The 24,174-nt window shown below is 39.5% G+C and overlaps 1 protein-coding gene and 2 pseudogenes across 1 annotated transcript in view; 2 read left to right on the top strand and 1 right to left on the bottom strand.

Annotated features, from left to right (window-relative positions):
* The window catches only part of FRAS1 (Fraser extracellular matrix complex subunit 1), a 436,686-nt gene that overhangs the window by 376,794 nt on the left and 35,718 nt on the right, over positions 1–24,174 (bottom strand). The gene's annotated exons all lie outside the window — the stretch shown is intronic.
* LOC144304065 (large ribosomal subunit protein eL31 pseudogene) lies at positions 3,584–3,986 on the top strand (annotated as a pseudogene).
* LOC144304043 (large ribosomal subunit protein eL21 pseudogene) lies at positions 18,417–18,945 on the top strand (annotated as a pseudogene).

The following is a 24,174-nucleotide window of genomic DNA, read 5'->3' as shown; positions in this document are numbered from 1 at the left end:
GGCAGCACAGGTGGCACCACCTTCAGCCCAGGACCTGATCCTGGAGACCGGGGATTGAGTCCTACATTGGGCTCCCTGCATGGAGCCTGCTTCTCCCCCTGTGTCTCTGCCTCTCTCTCTCTCTCTGTATCTCTCATGAATAAATAAAATCTTAAAAAAAAAGAAAAAAGAAAAGCTACACAATGAAATAGTCACTCTTCCATTCTTCATGGTTGAGAAAGGAAAATATATTTTATTTTATTTTAAAATTTATTTTAATTATATATATTTATATGCAGACAGAAATACACAGATACACACATATAATTAAAGGAGTTATTTTACTTGGCATTTAATAAGTAAGAATTACTGGTCCAAATAATTCTCTAGAACCAACAAGACCTATAAAGGGCCTTTGGACATTTTACCGTGGTCACATTGAGGGGAGCATTAGACTCTATTATAGGCTTCACATCTTTTCTTTAGCTGAGAAAAAAAAAATGAACCAAAGGACTATAAAAGCCATTTACATAATAGTCCAGCCCAGGAAGCTCATTGCCAAGTGGATGGCATGAGAGAGGCTTCTTAGGATTTTGAGAAATGACATTAAGTCTAGTTCCTTAGAGCTTTGCTTGCCAGGAAAGGAAATTTTCTTCCAGATGGTGCAGTGCCAGTGGACTCAAGCCTTGTGTGTACCAGTGCCCAGTCCTCCTCTGAAGGCATTCAACTGCATATTAGCTGCTTATGAGGTATCATTCACCTCCAGTATTCCAGCACCTACCACTGTTCAGACACACATTAAATATGTAAAAAAATCAGTTCTCAAATGAATAAACAAATGGGGTGAGAAGATGCTACAAATCGAATGTTTGTGTCCCTCCAAAAATTTGTATGTTGAAACTTGATCCCCAGTGTGATGGCATTTGGAGATGGGGGGTCTTTGGGGGTAATAAGGTCATGAGGGTACAGCCCTCAAGAATGGGATTAATGCCCTTATGAAAGAGGCCCCAGAGAGCAACCTGGTTCCTTCTACCGTACCGAGGTTACAGTGAAGGAGAGAATGTTCATCTATGAAATAGGAAGCAGGTCTCACCAGACACCAAATCTGCTGGGGGCCTTGATTTTGGACTTGCCAGCCTCAGAACTCTGAGAAATAAACTTCTATTGTTTATAAGTCACACAGTCTATTGCATTCTGTTATTGCTGCCCCAATGGTTTGAGAGAGAAGCCCACATTTGGAAGAGCTAATTAGTGGCATCATCTTCCTTGCCCTCCCCTTTCAACAAAACAGAAAGTCCTGTGGGGATTCTCGCCATGGCACACAGACAGAGGCAGGACATCAGTATGGTACATCAAGACTTGGGTCCCCCTGAACTACTATTCCAGCTTAAATATTTGCTTGTCATTTGCATGCATTAGCTGTGTCGCCTTCAATAAGTCATATGTCTTTGAAATTCTTCCTCATCTAAAAACTGAAGAAATTAGACTGGGTGGCAGTTAAAGATCCTTCCAGCTCTAAATGCTATAATCCTACCTCCCATAAGATGAATCCCAGCCCAAAGTCTCTCGGATTCCTCTAGTTCTTAGTTAAAAAAACATATATTCATTGATCTTCATTATTCATGGATTCCATATTTGTGAATTCACCAACTGGCTAAAATTTATTTGTAACCTCCAAGTCAATACATATACACCTTCATGGTCATTCAAGAATATGCACAGACTGGCAAAAAATTTGAGCCACCTGAAATGCACATTCCCAACTGAGGTCAAAGGTGACTATCTACCTTCTTGTTTTAGCTTGCATACTAGAAAAAAAAAAAAGTGTCCTTTTTTTTTTTGCAGTCTTTTTAGTGTTGTGGTTTTTTCACATTTTTATGCCTTTTGTTGTTGTTGGTGGTGGTGATTTTGCTATTTAAAACAGACTCCAAGTGTAGTACTAAAGTGCTGTTTAATGTCCCTAAACTCAGGAAGGTTTGATGTGCTTTACGGAGAAAATACATATGTTGCATAAGCCTTGTTAAGGTATGAGTTATAGTGCTATTGGACAGGAGTTCAATGTTAATGAATAAACAATATATATAAAATAAGGTATCTTTTTTTTTAAGTTTTAATTTATTTATTCATGAGAGAAACACAGAGAGAGGCAGCAACACAGGCAGAGGGAGAAGCAGGCTCCCTGAGGGGAGCCCGATATGAGACTCGATCCCGGGACCCCAGGATCATGACCTGAGCCAAAGGCAGACGCTCAACCACTGAGCCGCCAGGTGTCCCTAAATAAGGTATCTTTAAATAGAAACACACATAAACCAAGGTCATATATTGGTCAGCTGATAAAAATGTGGTAATCAACTTAAATTTTAAAAATGTTATGATCAGAGGCTCACAGGAGCCCTACCTTATATTTCCTCTAGGAGCAATGGTTCAATATTTGCTAATTCAGTGTTCATGGTGACTTTATAGAATATAACTATTGCAAATAATGAGAATTGACTATATATCCTCAAGCTGGATTCCATATACAGTTGTGTAGAAATATAAATGGCGTACTTCAGAGATGTACTATACACAACCTGTCCAACCATACAGACATGCCCTTGAGATATGATCCATTTAAAAATGGACACTATTGAGAAAACAAAAATGGAAACTTCTATCCTTAACATACCCAAAACAAAAAAACTCTTCTAGAACCTTTAGTCTGTGCTCATGATGAAATTATTGCACACGACCTGGGCTCCTGACAACAGTATGCCCATCTGGGAATGTGGTGCTTCCTGGAACGCCTTTCCTGTTCATCTTATGCTTACATAGGTATTCAGAATTTTGCAAGAAATAGCCCAAATGTTTCTAAGCTTCTTTCTCAGATCAGTTTGTAACTGTCATTAATAAGTACAGATGGTGCCCTCATGAGAATGTTCTTCACAAATCCACTGCAGAAACACAGAGCAGTAACAATAAATAATTCATGCATGCACCTGAAACTCCTACTAAGAAGATACAGAGAGATTTTTTTTGAAAGAAGAGGGAACACAAGAGAAGGAAAAAGGGAAAATGAAAAGAGAAAAAGAACAGAAAGAAATGGAAAGAGACAAAAATGGAAGAGAAAATTTGAGTATAATAGCAAGAGTTTTAGACAGAAAGACCACTTGAGAAAGGCATCAGCAAAGTCAATCAAAATTTGTTTCCATTTGCAAGTGAAGGGAGGAACTTTTGGTTTTTGTTTTTCTTTTGGAATATGGTTTGCTACTATATGTCTCAAATATATGGCCAGCTCAATCACATCATTTATGGTATAACAATTTTATGCAACTGAATCTGTCAGCATGCAACTGTCCTTTCAAGCTATCAAAATTAGTATTTAAAAAAAGGAGCATTTTCCTTAAACTCTGAACTTAGGCATGAGGGCTCAAATCCACTTAACTAAATGGCTTCCAGTAAGTGGTTTAACTTTCCAACCTCAGAATTTTTTTTGTTTATAAAGTATGGATAAAAAAAATAATAAAATAAAGTATGGATAATAGCACCACCTACCACAGAAAACTGTTTTGAAAATTAAATAAAGTAACACATATACTTTTTTTTCCAACTAGGGGTTGGCAGAATGGCTCCCACAAAGAAGGGTGGCGAGAAGAAGAAGGGCCGTTCTGCCATCAACGAGGTAGTGACCAGACAATACACCATCAACATTCACAAACGTATCCATGGAGTGGGTTTCAAGAAGCGTGCCCCTCGGGCACTCAGAGAGATCTGGAAATTTGCCATGAAGGAGATGGGAACTCCAGATGTGCGCATTGACACCAGGCTCAACAAAGCTGTCTGGGCCAAAGGAATAAGGAATGTTCCATACCGTATCCGTGTGTGGTTGTCCAGAAAACGTAACGAGGATGAATATTCACCAAACAAGCACTACACGCTGGTTACCTACGTACCTGTCACCACTTTCAAAAATCTACAGACTGTTCATGTGGATGAGAACTAATCGCTGATTGTCAAATAAAGGTATAAAACTGAAAAAAAAAAAAAGTAACACATATAGGGCACCTATTTCCATACCTAAGACATGAAAACTGTCATTTATTAATATGCCATTATAATTGATAAATCACATACAGATCTAAGTCACATAGGGGGCTGAAACTGGTAGGTAAGAGCCCAGCATTGAACCAAGCTCCCAGAAACACGTTTGGAATTTTCTGTCATGAAGGAGTAATTCTGGCAGGAGAAAAAAGAGAGAAGCAACTTTTTCTGAGTTCCTCAGGCTTTCCACTTTTCTTCTCTCATTGCCAAGTAATGGATCAATGACTTCCAAAAGACCAAAACTAATCCTACAAGTAAAAACAATGTGATTACAGGCCCAGGCCTTGGAAGCCACAGCAATATCCTGTCGACGTAAGAAGGAAGGATGTGACAGGAAAATAAACTGGGTAACAGATGAAACAAAAAATCTCTAGGGCCAAAGTCTCTACCATGAGCACCTAAGAGGAGGAGAAATAAAGAATTCTGAGGCCCAAAGAAAGGATGCTACTCCTTTGTATGCATCCAGTAGCTCTTAAGAACTCAGAATACGTATCACGACACATGCCTACAATAAAGGTAAAAATAGTCGTGTTAGATATGTTCTAAAGGAACTTGTCAAAGAGCCCTCACTGCATGATTACCTATAATGGAAGCCTGACTTTGAAATAACTATTTCTGAGGAAAGAAATCATAAAATATGCCATTAAAAAAAGAAAGAAAAAATCTGAATAGTGGCATCAGCATGTCAGAGAACACCATGCCCTCCCAGTGGTGTAGTTCAGGAATTCTCCAAGTCACGTATTGAAAATGCATATGCAAGATGAACAAGAAAAGAAGCCAAGACAAAGCTAAAGACATATTCTGTTTCTGTTGTCATCCCTAATCAACTAAGTCATGTAATTTTTCTTTCTCCATTAGAATATAATGGAATCATAGGCTTTGAAAAGCTCTTTGGGTCACCTAATCCAAACTTCTAATCAGACTATGAATCCTCAGTCTATACTGATGGGTTCAATAAAGGTGAGGGAGTTGAGATGGATAGAACAGTTGTCTACAACCCACAAAAATGGGGGTGAGAATTCCCTGTTCCACATCTATTCGTAATCCCCCTATCTCAGGCCCTACCAGGATCTTGGTCATCTGACACCTCTTCTGCTCTCAGTCTATCAGCCTGTATCTGTCACTGGCCTCTCTCCAACCTCACTGTGGACCCCATGGAATGTTACTTCAGTGAAATTTCTGCCCATCTTCTTATCTTCTTCATCCATGTATCTTGTCGCATACCTCTACACAGGCCACCAACTCTGGATCAAAACCAAAATTTGAGGTCTCGGGGCTGCTGCACACAATTAGACAAATGTTGAATACTCCTACGAGGGCCTCCACTTCATGTCTGTGATTTCACATCACAGCTGGACCCTTGACCAGGTTACTTATCCTTTAGTTTGTCCTTGGTTTGCTCCTTCTAAGTCCAACCCAAAAGCTGAAACGGGCTGCCTATTCAAAGGTAGGAAAGAAGAGAAAGCTTTGAGCGCTGGGTCCTGCTCTGGATTTCTTACCTGGAAATCCATTTGTAAAACTGCTGAGCTATGGAAAGACAAGAGCCATAGTTAGGAGTTAGAGCTGAAGTTAAAGAGGCAGAGCAATTGATTATGTGTCTGGCCAGAGGGATTTAGGTTGACTTACAAATGGAGGAGGGGCTGGGAAGTCAGGAGCTAGAGAGAACGAGGTGAGGTATCAGGCCAGCAGACAGCTCCAAATCTAAAGGGGTATAAATACGCAACCATCTGGCAGAACTATTCCTTCTCTGCAGGCCCCAAGCATCTGCCCTGGAATAGCCAAACCAAATCAGAAACTCTCCCATCCCATTCAGTGGCTCTGCCCAATTTCAACCATTCTCTCTACAAACCCTTCACCATCACAACCAAACCACCCCAAGCACATCAAACCATTCCCCCATCCTACACACACATAAATTTACTGCCTGAACCTACTGCCATTTGCTCTTTTCAGCTTCTCAGTGAAAGAGACATTGCTTCTTCTATCACAGGCAACTCTGTCTTCATCTCTTCTCTTCCTGTCCCCTCTGTCTCCTGAATTACCTAAATTATTCTAAAATCGTTCTTCTCTCCAGCATCTCCAGACACTCCTATTCCTCTAGCTGTCTCCTTGCCTTAGTACAAAAAGCAGCTTACAATTCTGCAGTATTTGAACTGAGATGGTTATTCATGCTTCCAATTCACAAAGCTTAGCCATCCACCTACTAAGAGTTCTGCATGACTGCAGGAAAATCTCTGAATACCAAATTCAAAACAGCAGCCATACATTGCTTAAATTGCCAGAGATACTTTGTTTTGTTTTGTTTTAATAAAGGGCACCAAACAAAGACCCGATTTCCTGTAAACACTAAATGAATTCTCAAATGAAATGGGAAAGAGGTTGTTTTCCCAACCAAACCTAAAGTAAGAGTCAATAGTCACTGGCTGCCTCGCCTGACTCCCTACAACCTCTTCAGGAGGGCCGTGGTCTGCAGAAGGACACCTAATGGTAGCAGATCTGGTGAAAAATCACCAAGAAACACAAGCCAGCACTGACAGGGCACCAGCTTTACACGGTAAAGACCCAAACCTATACACAGTAAGAGAAAACAAAGGGATTTTACAGGCTAGGTTTGAGACCACAATGAAATAATACAGAGCTTTAAGAACCTGTTTAGTAAGTTCACTTAATAAAACAAACTATCCCCATGGAGATGGTCCCAGGTACCTATTTATCAGCAACTACTTAAATCCATGCTGAAGTTATTATACAGTTCTTGACTTAAAACTCTAGTTAAAGATGGCAAAATAATTTGAGATCTCTCCATTCTTGTAGGACACATTCCTGAATAAGTAATCAATAGTTAACTTTTTTCCTTTCCAATCAAATCTCTGCTACTAGTCACTATCCGGCACTATGCTCAACTGCTCCAAAGTTCCTTGCATCACAGATTTCAGCCCTGGGAAGAGGCTCAGAGGTGGCATGCCTTTCTAAGGCTAACATACCATCTTCTCTGCATAATACAAACTGCAGTTACAGGAATGTTGAACAGTTTGGGCTTCTGCTGATGCTGCTCTTATTATGAAGACTTAGCACAGACATTTTTAACACAATAGTCATTCCTCTCACCAGGCTACATAATTCCTCTAGCATCATAAAGACATAAACATGTTCCGTGCCTTGTATCAAAAGAAAGAGATAACAACTCTATGGTGTGGGTGGGAATGGTGGGGTGGGGGGGCGGAGATGGGGGAGGAATAGAGAAAAATAGTCTGGATGGGGTAAGGAATCTTCAAGGAAAGCTGAGCTGAGATGAAAAGCCAGGGAGCTGTGCCTGGCTTGATCAAAGAGATCTAGTTGAGAAGTTTTCTATGAATTTAAACCTCCATATCAAATCCTATGTGATTATATATCAATATCAGAATTTTAATGCTGGAAAGAATTAATCCTCCGGAAAAAACATTTTCAACCAAGGCACAATGAAAGCACGTGAGAATGCAGCAAATCGTCAAAAATTTGCATATCTCAAGAAAAAAAAACATCATTTTTAGTTCATGTGTTAATAATACCTGAAAGAAATCAGAAAATAGTAGAATCAATAACTTGGCTTATTTAGCACTACAGCTGAAACAGCTAGCAAAAATAATGGCTATTAACACTAAAACCTCTAGCATGCTCTCTCCTGAAGCTATAAGCTGTCTGAGGTTGGGGCCATGTCTTTCCCCATATCCTCAGGGACTTAACCCCTAGAAGACACTCAATAATTGTCTATGAATGACTAAATATTATTAAATTGAATAGGCTTTGGGGGTTGGTTACAACTTTGACAACTTCAACTTTTTAAGACAGAAGGATGAGAAACAAAGCTGAGATTTGAATCAAAATGATTCTGGAGGCAATGAAGCCCAAAAGTGTGTAAGTACTGATCCGGCTGGACTAGATTAGTCCCATTATTGCTAACAAAGAGTATACGGCACTGACTTTGTAATCAGTGCTTTTGAAGTTATTAGACACACAAAAATTCTGTCAATAGCTCCTTTATTCCTATAATCTCCCCTATACATACACATGAAGCTTAATATAATCATTTCAGTTTAAAATTTATTGAGCATCTTGAATGTGCCAAACACTATGCTAGATACTGGATACATAATGGAGGAAAAAAATTGGTCCTGTCAATAAGGAACTTAAAAGTCTGGAAGGGATGACAGAAATGCAAACAAAAACGAAGAACAAAACAAAAAGATGACACTATATGTAGGAATAGACGTATGTACAAGGAAGAGAACTAAAGCAAGGAGTGAGTAATGCCGTCTTCAGGAGACAGGGAAAGCATCATGAGGAGAACCACCTGGCCAGAGCTTTGATTCAGAGAGATACGGGAATTGCCAGTCACATAGGGTGTGGAAGAACAAACCAGGAATCTGGTAAAGACCATCATGGGCAGACCACCAAAGTAAGAAGCAGCTTCATGTTCTGGGAATTAATAGGTAGGTGCCAAACCGGAAAATGAGAGTTAAAAAAGAATGGAGTGGGACGAATTGAGAATTGGGGAGAAACAAAATTAGGACAGGGCCTTTGCAATCAAGCTAAGGAATTTGAACCTCATCCTAACATCAGTGAGGGCCCACTGGGGGTTTCAGGTGGGTAGAGGTGAGGAGATCAATTTTATAAAGGTTACACTGGCTTGAAAATATCCATGATTACCCAGGCTACTGACCTTCTCTAGACTCTGGGGAGTATTTATTACATGACTCAAGGTGCCAGAGACATCTTTACACTGTTACTCTTATTTTGGGTATAACTTCATATACCAGGAAGCCATGGACCATTTCTCAGATTGTTTCTTTATTTCCCCTGGATTTACCACAACATTCTCAATTAGGAATCTGCATTCAAGACCGCTCTCCTCACCTCCAGACTCTAAAATGCAATTGCCTAATCAACATCTTCCCTTGGCTCTTCACAGACATCTCAGAGTAAGTTTGTTCAAAACTTACTTCATCATTCTTCCTCTATAGCTGCTCCTCCCCCTGTGCTCACTCTCTTGGTGGATCATATCACTATTCACCCAGTTGGCCTGAGACTAGAAATCTGGAAGTCATCCTTGATTCCTCATCAATTACCAAGTCTTACTGACCTTACTGCCTAAATATCTCTCAAATCCCTACCCCTCTCTACCCCAGGGCTACCATCTTGGTCAAAGCCATTGTCATTCACTCTTGTCCCATTCAATCTGTTCTCCAGCCATAGCCATAACACTGATATCTTTATTAGACTGCAAATCTGATCACATCTTTCTCTAGCTCAAAAACCTACAATAATTCCTACTGCTTCAAGATAAATTCTAAATCTTTAAAAGAGCCTGAAGAGCCAACCCTTCAATAGTGCACCCAGGATTGTTTCTTTAACCTCATATCTCATCACTTCCCTCCTCACACTCCACATTCAGGCCATTCTGAAATCCTTTTAGTTCCTCAAATATTCTCTCTCTTTCTCTCTCTATTTCTCTCTCTCTCTCTCAAAGGTTTCACGCACATTTTCCCCCCAGCCTGAAACATTAGCCCATCCCTTACCCATTCTCTTTAATAATTGTTCAATCAATCCCATCAAGACTCTTGGTTCTATGAATACAGCATTTCATCTGTCTGTTTCATGGTATCCCAGTACCTAGGACACTGCTGACCACACATTAGGAGCTCAATAAATGTTTTCTGAATTAATGAATGAACAAATAATTGGGGTTCATTCTAAGTGACCTTTAATTATCCTCAGGCTATAATTTCAAGGTTCCATTAATTTGCTTTTAATGGGAACAAAAACTTTCACTAATACAAAATAAATATATCCTAGGGGTCCCCACACATGCCCAGGGAAGTTGGTGAATGGTATACTATGTCAATAATACTTTTCCATTTTACCCTCTTATCTATTCATTTTTTCATGATCTATGACTAGACATGTGATATGATTAGTAATGTGAGTTAATACTGAAACTGTACAATGTGCTAGATTCAAAAATAAGGATAGAATATAATGCAAAGGATATAATGCGATTTCAGGAAGGTAAGGCAGACTGGTATGGCACAGTACAGATAGATAAAAACAAGAATTCTCAGTACAAAGTATCAAAGATTTCCTATATCATACACCTGCTGTGCAGCTGATACAGTTCTTGCCCTTTAGAGATCGAAACTCTAGAGTCTAGTATAGACAATGCATGACCAGGCCACATCAACATCTTTAATTTTGGGCATCCCAAGGCTCATCATCCAAGAGCTATTCATATTCCAGCTGCCATGGGTAGCTATTCTAAATGAAATCCACCACATGTACTATGATACAAAAAGAAACAGCTAAGTCTACTGTGCTGCTTTAAACAAGCACAACATAGCTATTTCACTGCAAAACATAGACGGCCCAATATGAAACAGAGCTCAAGTATAACCAAAGAAGTCTTTGTTTAGACAGTAAGTCTGAAGAGGGGCAGAGAGTCTGATAAAATGCCCCTTGCCTACTATCCAGCAAGGGAATAAATCTCCCAGGCTGTTAGCTAATTCCTGCACTGTATTAAGTGCTTCCACATGGTGTGCCAAGAGGCACCTAAGGCAGAGCATGCTTGATTACATTACTTGTTGACTAGGGCCCTGCAGCCTCATCAAAGGAAAGATGCAGGCCAGCACTGTGCCAAAGCCCCTCACCCTAACCAGTGTTCCCACTCTTACAGAGGCCCCCAGAATGCTCCCAAGATGTGAGGGGGCTTGCTTTAGGAAATTTAAACTCCAGCAAGGATTAGGCATCTACAGTCATTACAGCACTGGACCAAAATGTTCAAAGGAATTTATTTTACTTTAGTTTACCCTATTTGAGCAGGAATCCTAACCAGGACTCATCCTATCCTTATAATTATATGAAAATGTCTAAATGTGGCTATTGATCCAAGGAGAAAGGTCATACAACAAGGCTGTACCACTGGATCACTCACTCAGGTTCCAGAGAAGGCAAATTTGGTCGCAAAATTGGCTGAGAAGTTTCTGAACTTTCACTGCCTTCCCAAAGAAACCTGATGGCCCAGAAAAGTAAAATACCAAAGCATCCAAGGGTTGTACTATATAAGGATCCCTGGCTGTCTTCCTGGATGTCTTCCTTGATGTGTGTTGGGATTAAGAAGCCACACTTCAGGGGTGCCTGGTTGGTTCATTGGTTAAGTGGCTGACTTCAGCTCAGATCACAATCTCATGGTCCTGGAATCAAGCCCCTTCTGGGATTGGGCACCCTGCTCAGCAGGGAATCTGCTTTTCCCTCCCCCTCTGCCCCTCCCCCACTCATGTGCATGCATGATATGGGCTCTCTCTTTAATAAATAAATAAAATCTAAAAAAAAAAAAAAAGACTTATTTCAATTCCCAACAAAGTAAGAAAGGTCATCAACCCAACATCAGAATCACTATCACTCCAGTCATCTCACCTATATCGTATCTCCAGATTTGGTCCAAACCTAGGTTCTCACTCCAAACTTGTAGTAAGATTTTAATTCAGTTGAGACTACATTAGAGAAAGCCTAGGAACTGGGCCTAAGTATTCTAAGATTCAAAGACTTACAGGGCATGAATTACTCTGAAAGTTACTTAAGGTCAGCAACCCGTAAGAGTATACTCAATTTAGCACCGGAGTAATCCTGACCTTAATCTTGAGGTCAGACAGGGTACAAATGGCCTCCTCTTGAACAAGATTGGCCATGACTGAAGCTCTGCACATAAGGCCCTCTTGCTAGGGCTGGCCCCAGCCCCAACAACAAATCAGAGCTAATGGGGATCTTTCTCCCTTATACCATCTTGCCAGGGAAGTGATGAAAATGAGAAAAACATAAAAGATATTTTGATAATCTCAGAAATAAGCCCTAGAGAATATATAGTACTTCCTGGGCAACTCTAAAATTACATCTTAGAGATAAATCCATATATGGAACAGTCTCCTACACTGACATAGGCACAGATGATTCTTGTCCTGATCTGACATTCCAGAGATGACATTCCATTTGTTGTTTGAAATCATAGAAATAAGGTTTCTTATTGTTTTATTATTTATTATTATTTATAAGGAAAAGTATGTGCTCAAATTTGGCATATATATATTAGTCATAAGAAATCAACATACATTTTAAAGAAACCAAATGTGCTGTCAACTCCAAAACAACCAGAATATAAGAAATACATCCATATACTTTGTTCAAATATATTCTAGATAGTAAATAGTTAAGAGTCTGAGATATATCCATTTATAACTCAAAAAAAAAATTCTCCCCTTTGGTCTGATTAAGGCATAAGGACAAGGAATGAACAGAAAAAATACATATTTTACAATTCTGTTTTGCTTCAGTAGACAAATCAGAGAAAACAGATGAGAGATGCTCTTCCTCTCTCCTCAATGTAGTAATATCAACTGCTTCTGAAGAACATAATCTGAACTACCCAATTACAACAGTCAAGAGGTTTTGCTGATATCCATTACCTGATAGTGACGCTCTTGAAATCAGAGTTTCCCGTATAATAATCCATGGAGTCAAATCACCTGGGAAACTTGCTTAAAATTCAGGACCCCACCTCTGTCTCACTGAATCAGCATCCTCAGAACTGAGTTAGTTATCTGCGTTTTTAACAAATACCATAACTGATGATAGGTTTAGGAACTACTATTCTAAAAAGTCTAACCTGAACTTGCTGACATACTTTTGAGGAACTATTAGAAATAGAATAAAAGTATTAAAAGAAATAAATATTGAGTATAGCCAGTTGGTGGTTTTGTTTTTGGCCATTTCATAATTGCATTAATAACTAAGAAGCAAGTACTGATGTACAGAATCTATGTGGTAAGTACAATTACATTATGACTACTCTTGTAGTACTTCCCCAAGCCATTTCTGGAGAACAAAATATTAATGATTTGAATCTTAATTATCAGATAGCATGTTAATGTTTTCAAAGCCCATTCACAAGCCAGAGGCCTCCAAAAAGAGCTATCAGAAAATAGTCACACCTAATGGAAAAGTTCAGACATGGCTAAAGTATACAATATAGTAAAATAAATTATAGATCCATGACCTCCAGATTGATGAATCCCAGAGGTTTTTATTTTTTTTAAAGATTTTATTTATTTATTCATGAGGGAGAGAGAGAGAGAGGCAGAGACACAGGCAGAGGGAGAAGCAGGCTCCATGCAGGGAGCCCGATGTAGGACTCAATCCCAGGTCTCCAGGATCACGCCCTGGGCTGAAGGCAGAGGCTCAACCACTGAGCCACCCAGGGATCCCTCCCAGAGGTTTTTATATTTGTAAATACATACACGAAGTGACAGTGTGATTCCTTTAAAGCAATAATAAAAATAAATAAATAAATAAATAAATAAATAAATAAATAAATAAATAAAGCAATAATAAAAGTTACCTTCTTAATATGTACCTGTTGACTGATTAGTCATTAGTTATATTCATTCAGTTAGTTTTCTATATAACTTTCTACCATTATTATATAATGATATTATTACAGGGTTTTTTTTTTAATTTTATTTATTTATTCATGAGAGACACACAGAGAGAGAGGCAGAGACACAGGCAGAGGGAGAAGCAGGCTCCATGCAGGGAGCCTGACGTGGGACTCGATCCCAGGACTCCAGGATCAGGCCCTGGGCTGAAGGTGGCGCTAAACCGCTGAGCCACCTGGGCAGCCCCTTATTACAGTTTTTAATCAAGAATTAAAAATACGGGACACCTGGGTGGCTCAGTGGTTGAACATTTGACTCAGGGCATGAACCCGGAATCGAGTCCCACACTGCGCTTCCTGCAGGGAGCCTGCTTCTCCCTCTGCCTGTGTCTCTGCCTCTCTCTCTGTGTCTCTCATGAATAAATAAGTAAAATCCTTTAAAAAAAAAAATCAAAAATACGGTAACCACATGCAATTAGGCCTTTTCCCTTCCTACTTTGAGGAATACTTTGAATTCAACTACAGGTTAGGTTCATTAATTGAAAAACAGAAAGCAGGACAATATACTTACTAAAGTGAAGGAGATTATCAAAGAAATTCTCAATATAATGAAAAATCACAATGTTAAACATTCCAAAAATTGTATTTTATTGTGTTTTTATAATTCTGTGTTTTAAAAACACACATTCTTGAAATCTTTTCTGATTTGGAGTCCTTTCCTATCGATTTAGAGCAATTCCATCTAGGGATATGTGGCACTAGGACTGTCTCTGCCCCCCACCCCACATTACTCTCTTACTTTTCCAGCATATCTAGTTTCTATCTCTATTAACTATTCATAAGTTTTATATTATTGCAAAAGAGAACCTCATCTTACACCTCACAACTTATGTACTAATTTCATCCATTATCACGGTTCCTATTTTATCCTATTTCCAACAGTAGCATTTTTCCCTCTGTGATGTTAAGACCGATATACGTGAAAACGATGATGAGCGGCATATATCCTCTCCCCCACCATCTCACGTCAAATGGAAGAAAAAATGAATTCATATGGATCTTTATAAGTACCAAGGAGCCCCCTCCCCATTACTTTTCCTCATTCCCCCCACCCCATGCCCTCTGAGAGGAGCAGCAGGAGCTTGGGTTACTAGCCTTTTGTCTATGTGGAGGGAGGGAACAGAAAAGCACAACTAGGGTGCTTTGAATAATAAAACCCCCAGAATTGCATGATGCCTGTCAACTACCCCAAATCTCTCCCCTTTTCCAAAATAAGGATTATGAGTGAATGTCATATAATCATACACAAACACAATGTGTCAGGTAAAGCCAACAGTTCAGAGCAGCTGCAGAAGAAACTATTCCCATTAAACATTTACCTTTCTGAGGATTACGCCAAGCCAGGCCTGAATTCTGGCTTCAGAACAAGATAAAGATTCTTTCAGACTGGTGGGAGCTACCACATGGAACCACCTAATGCCAAGAGAAGCTGGGGAACAGCAGCTTCTCTAAAAAATTTAGATCTAAAGTAAAGAAAAACTAGAAAGGAAATCAACCCACTGCTGAGAAAACAAATAAATCCAATCTATTTAAATCACAACAACCAATGGAAGAAGGCAATGCAAAGCAAGGTTAGTCTAACACCTTGAGAGTCAGGATAGTTCAACTATATTACAAAATACAATTTAAAACACTCTATAATCTTAGTAGACAAATGTTGCAGGACATGAAATATAAAATAAAGGTATGAGTCCAAGACAAGCCTTGCTTTTTTTTTTAAAACATATTATCAAGTACATATTAAGTATTTGGTTTCTCCCCTTTGAGATAAAAGGTCCTCTGATATGACTGTAAATTCCTGGAAGGCAAGCATTGGGCCTTCCATCAGTATACCACCAGTACTTAGCATGGTAGAGATTCCAGCTGCACAGTGAATTTCTGCTGAATGACTGGATGGATCAACAAATTTACAACCTTTTCTAAAAGGCTGTACAATAGAATGAATTAATAAACAAGAAAGCAATAAAAATGCATATGATAAATCATTTAATCATGCATCAAGAACAGACCCATTTATTAAATGAATAAAAACAATGATTGGCCTCTTATACAGGTAAGATCGATTCTCTGTATATATACCCAAGAGTTCAAGGGAAGAAAAATCTTGGGCAGCACCAGATATCCCTCGTCCTTATATGTCTGCCAAGACTGTGTTTCTAGACTTCTCACTATTTCTAGCCCTTGATAGATTTACACTAAGTATTCTTAAAATCATTTTGCACTTTATGGAGCAAAACACTGAAATTCTAGTAGCCAAAAAAAAACTGTGGCAAATGTGGTGCTAGCTTAGCTCATGTGCAGCTAGCATCAGGCTCTCAAAGGGGCTGGTGTTCAGATTTATTTCTAAGTATCCCATTTTGGGGGCAGCCCCGGTAGCTCAGCGGTTTAGCGACGCCTTCAGCTCAGGGCGTGATCCTGGAGACCCAGGATCGTCCCATATCAGGCTCCCTGCATGGAGCCTACTTCTCCCTCTGCCTGTGTCTCTGCCTCTCTCTCTCTCCTCTCTGTGTATTCTCATGAATAAATAAATAAAATCTCAAAATAAATAAATATCCCATTTTTTGTCTTGTGTTTAAGGGACAACCACTTCTGGAAGAGACCGTAGTAAAATGTTGAATAAAAACACTGTCATGGTTTCATAGCAATACAGGAGGTTCTAGTTAAGAGGATTTAGGTAAATGAGCTTTGAGCACAGGGGAGGCTACTTTCTACAGGTGGCTGTTTCATTCTAGTGGATTCTGTTACACGCTGGGTCTCGCCCTTCAGGCACAGAGCTTAGCTCCTCCCCAGTATTACTGATCTGTGAAGCTAAGGTAAAGAACTATAATATACTACTCTTCATAAATGTACATCCCCCGTTGGGTCCATGTCTCTTATTCTGTCCCCCAACACTGTCCTACTATAACCCATATCCTGGGGGGAAAACATTGGAGTAATAGTTGTAATCTATAAATGAAGACCTAGAAAGTCATCTACCAAACTTGTCCTCTCAGAAAGCAAGAGAAAACTGAAACACTTGCAGTTTGTGAGTCTCCAGGTATATTAAAATATTAGGGAAAAAAATTACCAAGAATGCCAGTTTCATCTAACAATTAAAATTGTTTCATGAATGTCTTCTTCCAACACCATCCCTGTAGCCAATAGTCAATGGCTTTAAAAATCTAAATACTGGTTTTGAGGCTTCAGTAGCTTTTCTCAGAGCTCCCCTTAAGCCACTCCCACAGGCCCTATCCCAAAGTACTTTTATTTGCCTTTCTGGATCTTAAAAGGAGGCAGAGAAGGCCTTTTATTAGGAAGCAGAGAGGTGCTTCCTCTGCCTCTTTGTGTGCTTCAAAATGGATCAAAATGGGTGGATCTAGGATATTCCAAATGTAGAAGATGAAGCTTCCCCCTCCCCCCCACACACACACCCCATATCATTTCTAAGTGTTTGGTTATTCTACAAACAGGATACAAATTTACGTGTTTTCATTTGGTTTAAAGAATAGGAAAGTTACTCAATGTTCAACTTCTGTTTCTACTCTAGATGAAGCTATTTTATATTTTACTCTTTTGTCCCCCTTTCCCTCAGATTCTACACAGCGGTGAGTGCACTCATTATATGGCAATAAATTTAGATGTGTCTGACTGAGAGAAATCAACAATAATGTGGCAACTTCAATCTCAAGGCAATAAAATCTTTATAGCAGCCTTCACTGCTTTATATATTTGGTTTACACAACCTTCTCTTTAAGACTTTTTTTTTATTTTTCCTTTTTTCCAGACTTTTCTCCAACTCTCAACTTTTATTTTCACCACCCTATTTAGCTAGAAGTTAAAATACCCTCGTGAGGGGGTGCCCAGTGCCATCTTAACTTGGAGACTTAAGGGGAATTTGTAGAGCCGTTCAATAAAGTTCATACTCAATGTGATAATTATCACAGCCAACGTGTACAGAATAAATCTAATTAGCATATGGATACTTGGAGTTCATTCACTTAATATGACGTGACATTTTGATAACTAAAGAATTGAGCCATTAGCACTCTGGTTACAACCTCTCTGACAGATTCTGGGCATGAACTTCACTAATGGAGTTTCCAAGGACTTAGGCGAGGATTACTGATGGAGATGCATTCTGTTTCTTCCACAGAAATGTTCCCGGGAGTCCTTTGGAAATGGTTTCTTTCCCAGAGGTCTTTAAGAAAGCACATTCGAGAGTTTGAATAGGTGGACCCGGGTAGGAGGCTCCGGAGTAAGAGCGCAGACACCACAGCTTCTCGGCGTCCAGATGGAGCAGCCCGCTTAGCCGCCCGACGGGAAAGCCAGAGGGAAGTGATGCTGGGCCTCCGGTCGGGCCAACCCTCCCCGCTGTACTAATCTTCAAGCTCCCTCCCCACCGGCCACTCTCCTGAACGTCCAGAGAACGAAGCTGCCCTCGGGAGTTGAACACAAGCCCAAGGAACGCCTGGGCTCCCAGAAGGTACGCACGCCAACCTCCAGCTTCAGACCCAGCCTGCCCGGCAGCAGATGGCTATTCTGGAAAATCTACAGGCGTCCATGACACAAGGCTCCTGGGAGGGGAAGCAAGAAGTCTTCCCTTCCAGTCTTATCCCGCAACCTGCTGTTAAATCACCTGCCCCAGTTCAGTAAATGAACTGTGGAACAACAAAAAAAAGAGTTTGAATAAGTAAGAAAACTGCGACTTCCCTGCTCCCTCCCTCCCCCGCAGGCCTGCGAACCTCGCCCCAGAGCACGTCCCATTAAGTGGGACAAAAACTGTTTCAGTTTTCATCTTTTTTTTTTTTTTTCTTTTGAAAATCACCATCTCTGACCTTGATCAAAGAAGGTAAGTTAGCCTTTCGGCCGGAACCGCCATCTTCCAGTAATTCGCCAAAATGACCAACACAAAGGGAAAGAGGAGAGGTAGCCGCTCTATGTTCTCTAGGCCTTTTAGGAAACATGGAGTTGTTCCTTTGGCCACATACATGCGAATCTGTAAGAAAGGTGATATTGTGCACATCAAGGAAATGGGCGCTGTTCAAAAAGGAATGCCCCACAAATGTTACCATGGCAAAACTGGAAGGGTCTACAATGATACTCAGCATGCTGTTGGCATTGTTGTAAACAAACAAGTTAAGGGCAAGATTCTGGCCAAGAGAATTAATGTCCTCATTGGGCATATTAAACACTCAAAGAGCCGAGATAGCTTCCTGAAGCATGTGAAGGAAAATGATCAGAAAAAGAAGGAAGCCAAAGAGAAAGGTACTTGGGTCCAACTGAAACGCCAGCCTGCCCCACCCAGAGAAGCACACTTTGTGAGAAGCAATGGAAAGGAGCCTGAACTGCTGGAACCCATTCCCTATGAATTCATGGCATGATAAATGTAAAGAAAAGACCTCAGGATTGTAAAAAAAAAAAAAAAGAAAAGAAAGAAGAAAGAAAGAAAGAAAGAAAGAAAGAAAGAAAGAAAGAAAGAAAGAAAGGAAAGAAAGAAGAAAAAAGAAAAGAAAGAAAAGAAAGGAAGGAAAGGAAAAAGAGAAAAAAGAAAAAGAGAAAGAAAAAAAGAAAAAAGAAAAGAAAGAAAAGAAGAAAAGAAAAGAAAAGAAAAGAAAAAAGAAAGAAAGAAAAGAAAAGAAAAGAAAAGAAAAGAAAAGAAAAGAAAAGAAAAGAAAAAGAAGGTAAGTTAGAACATCTCGGAAGTGTACCATTAAAAAATAGTATTGATATAAATCTGCAACTTTAGGTCTTGATCAAGCCACTGCAGTCTAATTTGGAGTATTATAAGGGTTTTTTATTTGATATTTTGTGAGAGGCAATGAATAACTGTTGAATGAATGAAGCTGAGCATTGGACTCTAGCCGAATGAAAAATTGGACTCCTGAATCCCGCGTGGCACCCTGCCTCTGTGTACACTTGCTTTTGCTCTTGCTATGGAACCCTCACTTAGTGTTTCTCATGTCCTGTCAGAATATCAGGACAGCAATCCTTCTTTCCTACACTCTGCTGTCTTATTCTCTTCTCTATAACAAATAGGAAAACACACTACAGACTAAAAGCACTATACAAATACAAGGACATTACTACAACCTAGGCCGTAATATTGTCCAAGAACGTTAGAACCAGAAATCCTCAGTTCTTTAAGAATTTCCTCTAGAGAAAAAAATTCTTATTTTCTACCACAGGTCACCATAAAAAAAAAATGTCATTGACACTTTGGATGAAAAACATGTTAAAAATTATACACTCACGTAAAAATTACAGAGGGAAAAGGAGATTGAACATAGTTTTAGGTTCTTATAGACATGAAGACAGGAATGCCAAGTATTTGTATTTTCTACTCTATAACTTCTATCATCAAAACAATCCCAAAACCACTATGTTGTCTTACACCTGTATATGAAAAAATAGATAAAAAACACGAACTGAATGCCGAAGTAAAAGCAAGCACAAGGGAGCTCTAATCCTAAACTTGCCTCCAGTTCACAGCCAGAACCAAAACAAGTTCTTCTACAAATGTTTCTCGGCTTCTCCTTTTGTAAAGAAATAAAATCACACTTGTTGGGTCAGCTACCAGATCTGTGGAGTAAAGATTCTACATAAATCAAGTCTTATAACAAACTGTGTAAAAAAAAAAAAAAAAAGTTAACTGTCTTCAAAAAACTAAAGGACATTTATCCCTATGAAATGGCCTCCAGTGGCCAAGCAAAGCACTTCAGCAGCTCTGACATCCCCCACCCTCCCCCACTCTCTCCCAAACAAGGATTTATTGTTAACTTCTTTTCCTTCTCCACAGTCTTATATTAGACTAGCACTAGCCTAAATTGGAAAGATGGTGGGGCTTTGAGACCAACATTCCTTGACTACATTTCCCAATCTGCACCTTCACAACACACGTGATCCTTAGGACATTCTCCTGTCCTCAACGTCCTCAATTGTACAATAGGAATAATAATATCCACACCTTGAAGATAGTTGTGAGTATTAAATGAGACAAGATACATAAACACCAGGAGCCAGGATCAGCTACATAGTTGGTGGGGTCTGGGGCAAAATAAAAACACAGGGCATGTTGTTCAAAAACTAGTAAGAATTCCAAGTTGGCAAAGCAAAGCATAAAACCAAGAGCATGGGGCCTTGTGAATGCACGACCTATACAAAGGGCATGGGTCGCACACTTGTGAAGCTGTTCCTGCTCCACAGCATTAAGAGTATTCAATAAATGATGCATATCATTAAGGCAAAAGTGCTTACTTTGATATGGGTTTTCAACTTTTCAGAGTGTTTTCACACGGAGATGGTTTTCCCAATGGGAAAAAACCCTTAGAGAATGGAAATATCAAACTCCAGGGGAGCTATTGACTGTGTCTTGGCCTAAATTTCCTTATATTTGGAAGAGGTTGGCTCAGAGAAGTAGGTTTTAAACTATACTTTGAAACTAGGCTCTGGGATCCCTGGGCGGCTTAGTGGTTTGGTGCCTGCCTTTCACCCAGGGCGCAATCCTGGAGTCCCAGGATTGAGTCCCACGTCGGGCTCCTGGCATGGAGCCTGCTTCTCCCTCCTCCTGTGTCTCTGCCTCTCTCTCTCTCTCTCTCTGTATCATATATAAATAAATATATCTTAAAAAAAGGAAACTAGGGGATCCCTGGGTGGCGCAGCGGTTTGGCACCTGCCTTTGGCCCAGGGCACGATCCTGGAGACCCGGGGTCGAATCCCACGTCGGGCTCCTGGTGCATGGGGCCTGCTTCTCCCTCTGCCTGTGTCTCTGCCTCTCTCTCTCTCTGTGTATGACTATCATAAATAAATAAAAATTTAAAAAAAAAAAAAAAAAAAAGGAAACTAGGCTCTGGGAAGCCCCGGTGGCGCACAGTTTAGCGCTGCCTGCAGCCCGGGGTGTGATCCTGGTGACCCGGGATGGAGTGCCACGTCAGGCTCCCTGCATGGAGCCTGTTTCTCCCTCTGTCTGTGTCTCTGCCTCTCTCTCTCTCTGTGTCTCTATGAATAAATAAATAAAATATTAAAAAAAAAGAAAAGAAAAGAAAAGAAGAAAAAAGAAAAGAAAAGAAAGAAAAGAAAAGAAAAAAGAAAGAAAAGAAAAGAAAGAAAAGAAGAAAAGAAAAGAAAAAAAAGAAAAAAAAAGAAAAGAAAAGAAAAGAAAAGAGAAGAAAAGAAAAGAAAAACGAAACTAGGCTCTGAAGAATCCTTGGAGTGCCCTCAAAGACAGAAAGAGCAGGCAAAGGGGGTGCATGCCAAGTAAGTCACTTTTACTTGAAAAGAGTGACTATGTTTGACTTTTTTACCTTCATTTGAAAAAATGAGTTACATGAAAATAAATGAAAAGTACTGGATTCATTGACTTGGCAGTCTTTCCAAGTCTTAAATTCTAAAGTCTCTGTTTCTTGGTATATCTTCACAACAATCTTGAAAGTAGGATAGATATAATCTCCTTTATCTGCTAAAGAACATACAGAGAAGATCAACATTTTACCAAGGGATCTGTCACTAACCAAACCCTAGCCTCCCTATCCCAATACCAGTTTTTTTCCTCAGCTGCCTCTCTCCCCCCTAGCCTCTGGGAAATAGTAACTTCTAAGGATATTTCTTTTCTGGTTCTTCAAGAAACTTCTGAGATGACTACAGTGTTAATGTGACCACAGGAAAACAGTGCTGCAAAATCAGATGAATTAGAGGTTAATTCAATGTGGTAATAAGGCACATATTCTCTCTCTCTCTCTTTCTCTCTCATACACACACACACACACACACACACACACAAAGCTAAGCTAAGCTAAGCCAAGCTATTTCTCCTATTTCTACCCAAATTTATACCGGACATCTCTCCCCCAAACCTGGAATCTCTCCTCCATCAACCCTCAGTTTGTTCTCTATCTTTAAAAATTTCTTGTTTCGGGCCACCTGGTTGGCTCAGTGGTTGACTGTCTGCCTTTGGCTCAGGTCATGATCTCAAGGTTCTGGGATTGAGTCCCGCAATGGGCTTCTCCCTCTGTCTATATCTCTGCCTCTCTCTCTCTGTGTCTCTTATTAAAAAAAAAAAATCTTAAAAAAAATCCTTTAAAAATTAAATAAAAATTTCTTGTTTACTTTCTTATCTTTCTTTTTTCCTCCCTCCCATATGTTCATATGTTTTGTTTCTGAAATTCCACCTATGACTGAAATCATATATATTTGTCCTTCTCCGACTTATTTTACTTAGCATAATACTCTCTAACTCCATCTCTGTCATTGCAAATGGCAAGATTTTGTTCTTTGTGATGGCTGAGTAATATTCCATTGTATCTATATGTGTCTAAGTATACACACACACACACACACACACACACATCTTCTTTATCATCAGCTGATAGACATTTGTGCTCTTTCCATAGTTTGGCTATTGTCCCTCAAAAAGATAGAATTAGAACTATCCTATGTATGATCCAGCAATTGCACTACTAGGTATTTACCCAAAGGATACAAAAATACAGATACAAAGGGGTACATACATGCACCCCGATGTGTTACAATAGCATTATCACCAAGAGCCAAACCTATTCCTTTATTCCTAACTTTATCGGGAACATAAGGAGCAAGGGTTGTTCAGAAACAATCCAGAACCATCCAAACCCAACACAATAAAGAAGAGGGTTATAGTGGGAACTCAGTGGCAAAAAGAAGACAACAGGAAGAGAGATGGAGCAAAACGTAAAGGAGAATGAACCAAACTCTTCTTCTATTTTTGCATTTTTAGCCTAAAGCCAGCTCTTACCCTCCCTACCACATGGCCCTTGTATCAGCTGGCTAGGCCTGCCATCACAGAGAACATGGCTCAAACAACAGAAATTCATTTTCTCACAATTCTAGAGGTTAGAAGTCAGAGATCAAGGTGTTGGCAGGGTTGATTTCTTCGTGAGGTTTCTCTCCTTGCATCCTCACATGGTCTTCCCATTGTGTGTCTATACCCTAACCTCCTCTCTTTTAAGGACATCAGTCATTTTGAATTAGGGTCCACCCACACAACTTCATTTTACCTTATTTACTCTTTAAAGGCCCCACCTCCAAAGACTGGAAGTTAGAAATTCAAGATATGAATTTAGGAAAGACACAATTCTGCTCATAACAGTCCTCTATTCTCAAGATTAAAACCAAAACAATAAAATAATGAGACTTCACCACGCATAAAATAGATCCAACCAGCTTTTATGAACTATTTGTGGGGAAAAATATGCTCCAATTTCCAAATAAACAATTTAAAAATGGTTCTATCAATGCAGTATACCATCTGCCAATAGTCTTCTCTTTCCTACAATGAGGTTTTTACTGTTTGAATGAAACTTAACCAAACAGGATCTAGCTACTAAAGGACAGAATTTCCTTTCTTGGAAAAGTTTTTAAATTTTTGCATTGAAAATAAAGACCTTTCTGGTCAATTACACAGATTTTTTCAATTTTTTTCATTTATAGATATTACATTGCTTTATGATAATGATTTTAGAAATGTTTCCTGGTGAAGGGGCTGGTCACAGAAACAGCATTGTTTCTGCTGAGGATTAACTTCATTCTTCCTGGCTTCATAGGTTAAGTTGGCACATGTTTAACTAAAAACAAAACAAAGCTAAATT

Source organism: Canis aureus, chromosome 33 (assembly GCF_053574225.1).
Source record: "Canis aureus isolate CA01 chromosome 33, VMU_Caureus_v.1.0, whole genome shotgun sequence".
NCBI lineage: Eukaryota > Metazoa > Chordata > Mammalia > Carnivora > Canidae > Canis > Canis aureus.
The sequence above is the reverse complement of the archived record's forward strand: the minus strand, read 5'-3'. Positions and strand labels throughout refer to the sequence as shown.